Source organism: Lagenorhynchus albirostris, chromosome 1, assembly GCF_949774975.1.
Source record: "Lagenorhynchus albirostris chromosome 1, mLagAlb1.1, whole genome shotgun sequence".
In the NCBI taxonomy this organism is placed as follows: Eukaryota; Metazoa; Chordata; class Mammalia; order Artiodactyla; family Delphinidae; genus Lagenorhynchus; species Lagenorhynchus albirostris.
The window spans coordinates 139,303,149-139,310,785 of NC_083095.1; positions in this window are offsets into that span (position 1 = coordinate 139,303,149).

Consider the following 7,637-nt stretch of genomic DNA (forward strand, 5'->3'; position numbering starts at 1 on the left):
TTCTATTTTTTCTTGAGTCACTTTTGGTAGTCTGTATTTCCAGGAATTTGTCCATTTCATCTAGGTTTTCTAATTTGTTGGTGTACAATAGTTCATAGTATTCTCTTATAATCCTTTTTGCTTCTGTAAGGTCAGTAGTAATGTCCTCTCTTTAATTCCTGATTTTAGTAATTCATGTCTTCTCTCTTTTTCCTTAGTCAATATAGATAAAAGTTTGCCAGTTTTGTTGATTTTTTTCAAATAGCCAACTTTAGGTTTTGTTGATTTTATCTATTGTTTTTCCATTTCAATTTTCTCTGCTCTAATCCTCATTATTTCCTTCCTTCTTCTGGCTTTGGTTTATTTTGTTCTTATTTTTATCTCCTTAAGATGTAAATATAAGTCATTGATTTGAATTCTTTTTTTGACATTTAAATGTTTATTAAGACATTCATATTAATAATAGGATACTTTATAAATACTTCATATATAAAATTGATAGTGACCATCATAACTCCAGTGTGAATTCTTTTTTAGTGTAGGCATTTACAACTATGAATTTCCCTATGAGCACTGCTTTCATAGAATCCCCAGTTTTGATCAATCCATATTAGGTGTGTTTGATGATAGGCTGTTTTAGTTCTTCATGCCATTGTATCTGGGACTCTTGTGTACACTACTTCTGTGGTTATCTCAACAAATCACAGAAAATCAGTACTGTTGGTACTGATGATCTTTGTGTATTCTAAATTTTGGTATATATAAAAGAAATTAAAAAACAAATTTTGTTTTCAAATACCAACTAAGAGAAGAAATAAAGGCAATATACCAAGAAACACTGATGGTCCCAGGAATATAAAATATTCTAACCTAAAAACAAATTTAAACATGTCATTCCCAAGCCAAAAACCCTTTCATAGCTCCTTCCTATTTTCCAAATAAGGCCCAAGTTCCTTTTAAGACAAGCAAGGATCTTCAATACATGGCTGTTATCCAAGTCTCCAGCTCCTCATCTCACATTTTTATTTTCTAGCAATACCTGTTGTATCTTCCTGCTCAGCCTCTGATGTCTAGAGCCCTAGATCTTTGTCAATGCCGTTCCCTTGCCTGGAGTGCTCTATCCTCTTTCTTTGCTTAGTTAAATATTCTCATCTTTAAAGATTCATTTCAGGCATGATTTTCCCCAGGAAACCCCAGATATTCTTAAGTATAGTTTGTACTTCTGCTTGAGCTGTGAAAATGTCTTTTACTGAATTAAACTGAAATTATCTGCTTTCGTATTGGTTCCCCCTGCCCTGCCCCACTAGACTGAAAGCTCTGAAGTCTGAAACCTGAACTGGTTCACACTTTTCTCCATAGTGCCTCTTAAAAGGCTTGGCACATAGTAAGTGCCCAGTAAATACACATTGAACTGAACGAAAGGAGGCCATGTTCCTGAGTGGTGTGGAGGCCATGAGAGTTATCAGGATTAAAAAAATAGCTAAGAGGTTGCCAAGAACTACAGTGTTAGGAGGAGTCACCAAGGAAATGGGACTTGGGTTGTTTCAGAAAAGTAGGACTTGGATGGGAGACAGAAGAAAAGATCAGTTCAGGCCAGGGGCTTACAACTAGAAGGTGAAGCTAAATAAAGAAGAGACCTGGATTATCTTGGGAAAATGAGACTGGGTGGATCGGAAGGTGAAGGGCCTGGGGAACACTGAGAATGCCGGTGGCTGTAGAAGGGGCTGGTTCAGTGTTGCGTCCGCCACAGACCCCAACCTGCAGTGTTTCCTCCCCATTTCTCCCTATTGGCCAGATAGTTTGGAATCTTCTAGAACATCATTTCTAACCTGCAGAAGGCTGCTTTCTCCTGACTGCCTGTCCCTAGAAGACTTTGTCATCACTGCATGTTGGAGTTAGTTCGAGTGGAGTGCAGGGAAATCCAGGAACCCCAGACAAAACCTGAGCTGGGCACTGAGCCCCATGACCCTGAGTGGAAGGGCCAGCTCATGGCTGAATACTGCTTGTTATGCATGCCTGAATTTCCCTTAAACCTTCAATTGTTTTGTTTGTCTGCCATCTTATAGGATACTAATTACATCCTAGGGCTACTGACTTTTAATGAGCCAGTACCTGGGACATTAAACCTGGACTCACTTCTTCTTCTTAGAGATTTTATTTTTGAAACAGAGCATTTTAATATACAGGTGAAAGATAATAATTTTTCATTTAACATGTAATATTCCTTTGTGGATCAACCCTTCATTATGCCTGATTATTCCACCACATTATGAGCTTTGTTAAAAGAAGAAAAAACAGCTTGTCTTCCTGACGGTTTTAAAAAAAAAAGGAAATAAAATAAACCAGATGAATATAAGTGATGCTATATATAAAAGTGGCTATGGGTTGCCATGGCAACCAAAGTTCTAAAAATGACGGAAAGAAAAGAACATCAGGTTGCTGTGACAAATGACACTCGAAGTGACAGGTTCCTTGTGGCGCTTGCTTTTAATTAATGCAGCTCTGTAAGAAACATTATTATTGAATAATAGACTAATGTGGAAATCAGGGACCTGGCTTGAAGGTTTGTTTCTTCAGCACTGGGATAACTAATAAGAGGATGCAGGGAACAACGGGAGAGTTAAGCTCCACAGTGAGAGAGGATGCCTAATGGTGGCTCTCTGAGATCACATGAGAAATGCATGTACCACACTCTCCCAGGCTGTGGAAACAGCTGTCTCCAGCTCAGTCATCAGAGTGAAGCTAAAAATACAACAGTCACCACAAAGGAGAGCAGTTGTGTAATATACAAAATCACTAGCTTAAAAATAATTTTTAATACATCGTTTGTACTGTTGGTGCTTTTCGGTAAGTGTTTTAATGTCTGCTATTTAAAATGAAAACAGATATGTATGTGTGTGTGTGTGTATATATATATATATACACACATATTTATTTCTCCTTTGGTAACCTATTTCTTTCAGCAGAATGAGATCCCCCAACACTGAATTTCTAATGAATCATGCTTCCCACATCAGGAGTCTGAATGGGGTCCTGCTCAGGTATGTACAGACATCAAAACATACAGAGAGTATCTCTGTAAGACAATCAGTGTATGATACACATGGAAGAGAAGATTTACAGACTCTTCCTATAGTGGTGGAAATTGAAGTAAATAGAGGTAGGACAATGTCCACAGGACATGAAGCTGAGATGGGTAATGAGGTCTGCACATTCGCATTACCCCACCTCCCTGCCATCTGCTCTGGGCCGGGCCCCCATGGGCTCCTTGACCTGGTTCAGGCTGATGACTGGTATATCTAATCACTTATTAGAGCCTCAGAGCAACTCTGTAAGGAAATAGACACAGGAATACATGCTCAAAGGAGAGCAAAAATTCACTATAAATAGTATGGGTGGTGGACCCATTTCTTATATATACTTCAAGCTATAGTACGTTGAGCTGGCCATGTTTTCCAAATCCTTATAGCTTGTCTTGTTGGCTTCAGTCTCCCACCTCCCAGGACAGCCCCTTGTCACTGTATCTCTACACACGCATGCTTCCCTCTCTGATAACTGTTAATAGCTTGTCTTACCTCTCACACTGTGAGCTCTTTGTGATAAAGTAAATGTCTTTCCTCCCAGCTCATAAAAGAGGCTCAATACATTAAAAAAAAATACATTTATTTATTTATTTATTTATTTATTTATTTATTTATTTTTGGCTGCATTGGCTCTTTGTTGTTGGGTCTTCGTTGCTGCACGCGGGCTTTCTCTACTTGGGGTGAGCGGGGTCTACTCTTCATTGCAGTGTGTGGGCTTCTCAATGTGGTGGCTTCTCTTGTTGCAGAGCTTGGGCTCTAGGCTCACGGGGTTCAGTAGTTGTGGCACTCAGGTTCAGTAGTGTGGCTCGTGGGCTCTAGAGCGCAGGTTCAGTAGTTGTGGCATATGGGCTTAGTTGCTCCATGGCATGTGAGATCTTCCCGGACCAGGGCTCAAACCCGTTTCCCCTGCATTGGCAGGCGTATTCTCAACCACTGCACCACCAGGGAAGTCCTCAATACATTTTTTTAAATGAAGGAATAAATAAGTGAAACAAACCTACATGTGTAGGTGACCTCAGAGTTTCATAATTATAGTTACATTAGTTCATCTGTCCATCCAACACTTTCTGGGGCAGACCTTGTTTCAACGACTGGGCAGGTGTGGTTGTGACAATGAGACAGAGCATCTGCTTTGGTACTGGCATTCAGAGGGCAGCATGAACAATCAAGGCAACAATTAAGACAGCAGGTGAAGCAGTACAATAGAAGTATATGCACAGTTGAATTTAGTAAGATGCAGGATTCTCAGAATTGGGGGCTTTCCATGAGAAAACAAAACTTGAAGAGAAGCTTAGGGGGAAAGAGTTAGGTAGGCAGAAAAAAGTGAAGACTCTTCTAGATCAAAGAGGCACAAACCAGCCTAGGATATTTGTTGAACTTGCTAGAAAAGACATGTGGCTGGAATGCAGGTGTGTGTGGAGGAGCAGAGGATGGTGGAGAGGCTGTGACCTTGCAGCTCACAGAGGGTCCTTCTCATCCTGTCCAGACAGGAGGATTGATTCTAAAGCTAAGGGGGAACCTCTGGGTCTCTTACATGTACATTTCACATTATGAAATTAATATCAGCTCATTGTGAAAATGTGGAAAATATGACTAGCAGAGGGGAAAAAGCACCAATTGTCTCACCACTAGAAATACCCAATATTAACACACTTTAATATATTTTTTTCACAGCTATGTGGGTGTAGGTACAATTTTTTAACATATAAAAGAGGTAAACCCTTATAATTCTTATTAGTTTTTAATTTCATGAATCCTTGTCCAACTTAAGGAATGTTTGGAAGTATAGTGCAAAGAATTTTTTTTTCTGAACCATCTGCAGGTAAGTTGCCCACCAGGTGCATCCACCCATATTCCTATACCAGGACATTCTCTTGCCTGACGTCAAATTAACACAACTTGACAGAGAAAATCATGAAACTAACATTAGTACATAATCATCAGATCTAGAAAAAACTTCAATTTTTTCCCAGTTGTTCCCAAATATCCTTTTAAGAAAAAGGACCAGGTTCAGAATCACGTGTTGCATTCAGCTGTTATGTCCATTGTCTCCTTAAGTCTGAAATGGGTCTTCAGTCTTTGTGGGACTTGGATGACTTCAACACTTCTAAAGATCTTAAGGCACTTCTTGGGGAGAAGGTCTCTCAGTTGGGGTTTGTCTCCAGTCTCCTCATGATTGGAATTGATCATGGATATTTGGCAGAAACAACATGGAATCACTGCGTTTTCTTCCTGTTCCATCCTATCAGGTGGAGGCATCGTTACTGGTGATGTTCCTACTAATCATCTGATTAAGTTGTCAGGTGAGATTCTCCACTGAAAAGTGACTGTGTAAGTCCTTTGTAATTGATAAGTATTTTCTATGGAATATTCTTTCTGGAAGACAATTCTTTTGCATTTCTGGCACTTCTGAGAGGCACTGACTCCCTTTTGTTCTGATCTGCCTTTTCAAAGAACCTTGTTAGACACAGATAATGTTTCCCTCTGGAGCTGGGGCAGCTTTGTTCGTTATCCAGAGTAATAAAGATAATGTTTCACTCAGGGGCAAACTTTGGGCAAATTGCTTAGAGGCCATTATAAAAGTTTGGGGGGTTCTTTTTTTAAATTTATTTTATTGAAGCATAGTTGATTTATAATGTTGTGTTAGTTTCTGGTGTACAGCAAAGTGATTCATTTATACATATATAAAATACTTTGCATTTTCTAATCCCAAACTCCCAATCCATCCCTCCCCATGTCCCCCTTGGCAACCACAAATCTGTTCTCTATGTCTGTGAGTCTGTTCCTGTTTCATAGATAAGTTCATTTGTATCATATTTTAGATTCCACATATAAGTGATATCATATGGTGTTTGTCTTTCTCTGTCTGACTTACTTCACTTAGTATGATCATCTCTAGGTCCATCCATGTTGCTGCAGATGGCATTATTTCATTCTTTTTTATGCCTGAGTAATATTCCATTACACACACACACACACACACACACACACACACACACACACACAATGTCTTCTTTTTCCATTCATCTGTCAATGAACATTTAGGTTGTTTCCATGTCTTGGCTATTGTAAATAGTGCTGCTATGAACATTGGGGTGCATGCATCTTTTTGAATTATAGTTTTGTCTGGGTATATGCCCAGGAGTGGGATTGCTGGATCATATGGCAATTCTATTTTTAGTTCTTTGAGGAACCTCTATACTGTTCTCCATAGTGGCTTCACCAATTTACATTCTTAACCAAAAGTGTAGGAGGATTAAAATTTCGGGGTTTTCTAAACTCAAGCCTCCTCAGCTGTGATGTGAAACTGCTGTGCATGCAGTATTCACCTGGGCCACTTCAAGTTGTCCCTGTGGGACTTGGGGACAAGGGTATCCAAGAGAAACATGAAGCTCATGCTGCCTGCTGTGCAGTGAGTAAAAAAGTCCTGAGTTTCTTCCAGCCTCCATGAAACTATCAGCAGCTAGCTAGTTACATTGCAAGGGTAAAACTTCAGAGCTTTTGAGAACTTTGAAACTATGTAAATATTCCTTCCTCATCAAACTTAAAATGTACTTATTTATTTTTACCTGTAAGGGCATATGGCTTCCTATTTTTACAGAAGGTTACAATCCACTACTATTGTTATTTCCTTTGATGCACAGATCAACCCCCCTGATTTGGCCAATGGGAGCCTCTTCAAGTTGATTTCCGTATCTCTTTGATATATTCTCATTATTCTTTGATCACTTGTTTTCTGGCACAAAAAAGATATTTTAGCTCATCTGTATTTTTCCTGCTCCTCCCTTTGATCCAGCTTTTTCTCTAAGGAGCTCTAGCTCCATTTGGTGGAATATGGTATTTAGAAGCTATTGTGTGGGCTGTAAGAAGTGGCCAAGTACAAAGAGTCATGATCCCTCAAAACTACCTGACTTCTGTTATTAACTACTAGTTCAGGGAGTATCCGAATCACCTTTAGGTTTGATAATTCACTAGAAGGTCACCAAACTCTCTGAAAGCTGTTATATTCATGGTTACAGCTTATTACAGGGAAAGGATACAGATGAAATCAGCCTAGGGAAGAAGGAGTGCAGAAGGGCCAGATGCAGGGTCTCCACTGTCCTCTCCCCTGAGTCAGTAGGATGGGGTATAACCTGGCAGCTATGTGTGAGAGTGCACATGGGTATTGCCAACAAGGGAGCCCACCTGAGCTTTGATGGCCAAAGTGTTTACTTGGGCTTCATCACATAGGCATGATCAATGGATTAATTGGCCATGTGGTTAATTTCAATCTCCAGCTACACTGATACCATGTGACTCCAAAGCCCTCACCCTGAATCACACTGCTGGTCTTTCTGAAAGGCATGGCCAGCCCCCACCCTAAGATTAGAAGGATGTGGCCAAGTCCAACACTAACTCACCTCGTCAGACTATCCAGCATGACCCACGGCCCACAGGCAGACAAAGACAATCCTACCAAGGCATAATATTCCAAGGATCCAAAGATTACCTCCCAGAAGCTGAGGGGCAGAAGCCAGGCCTTGTCTTTGGTCAAGGTCAAATTCTTCATGACACATGGGCACTAAGTTTGCTCAC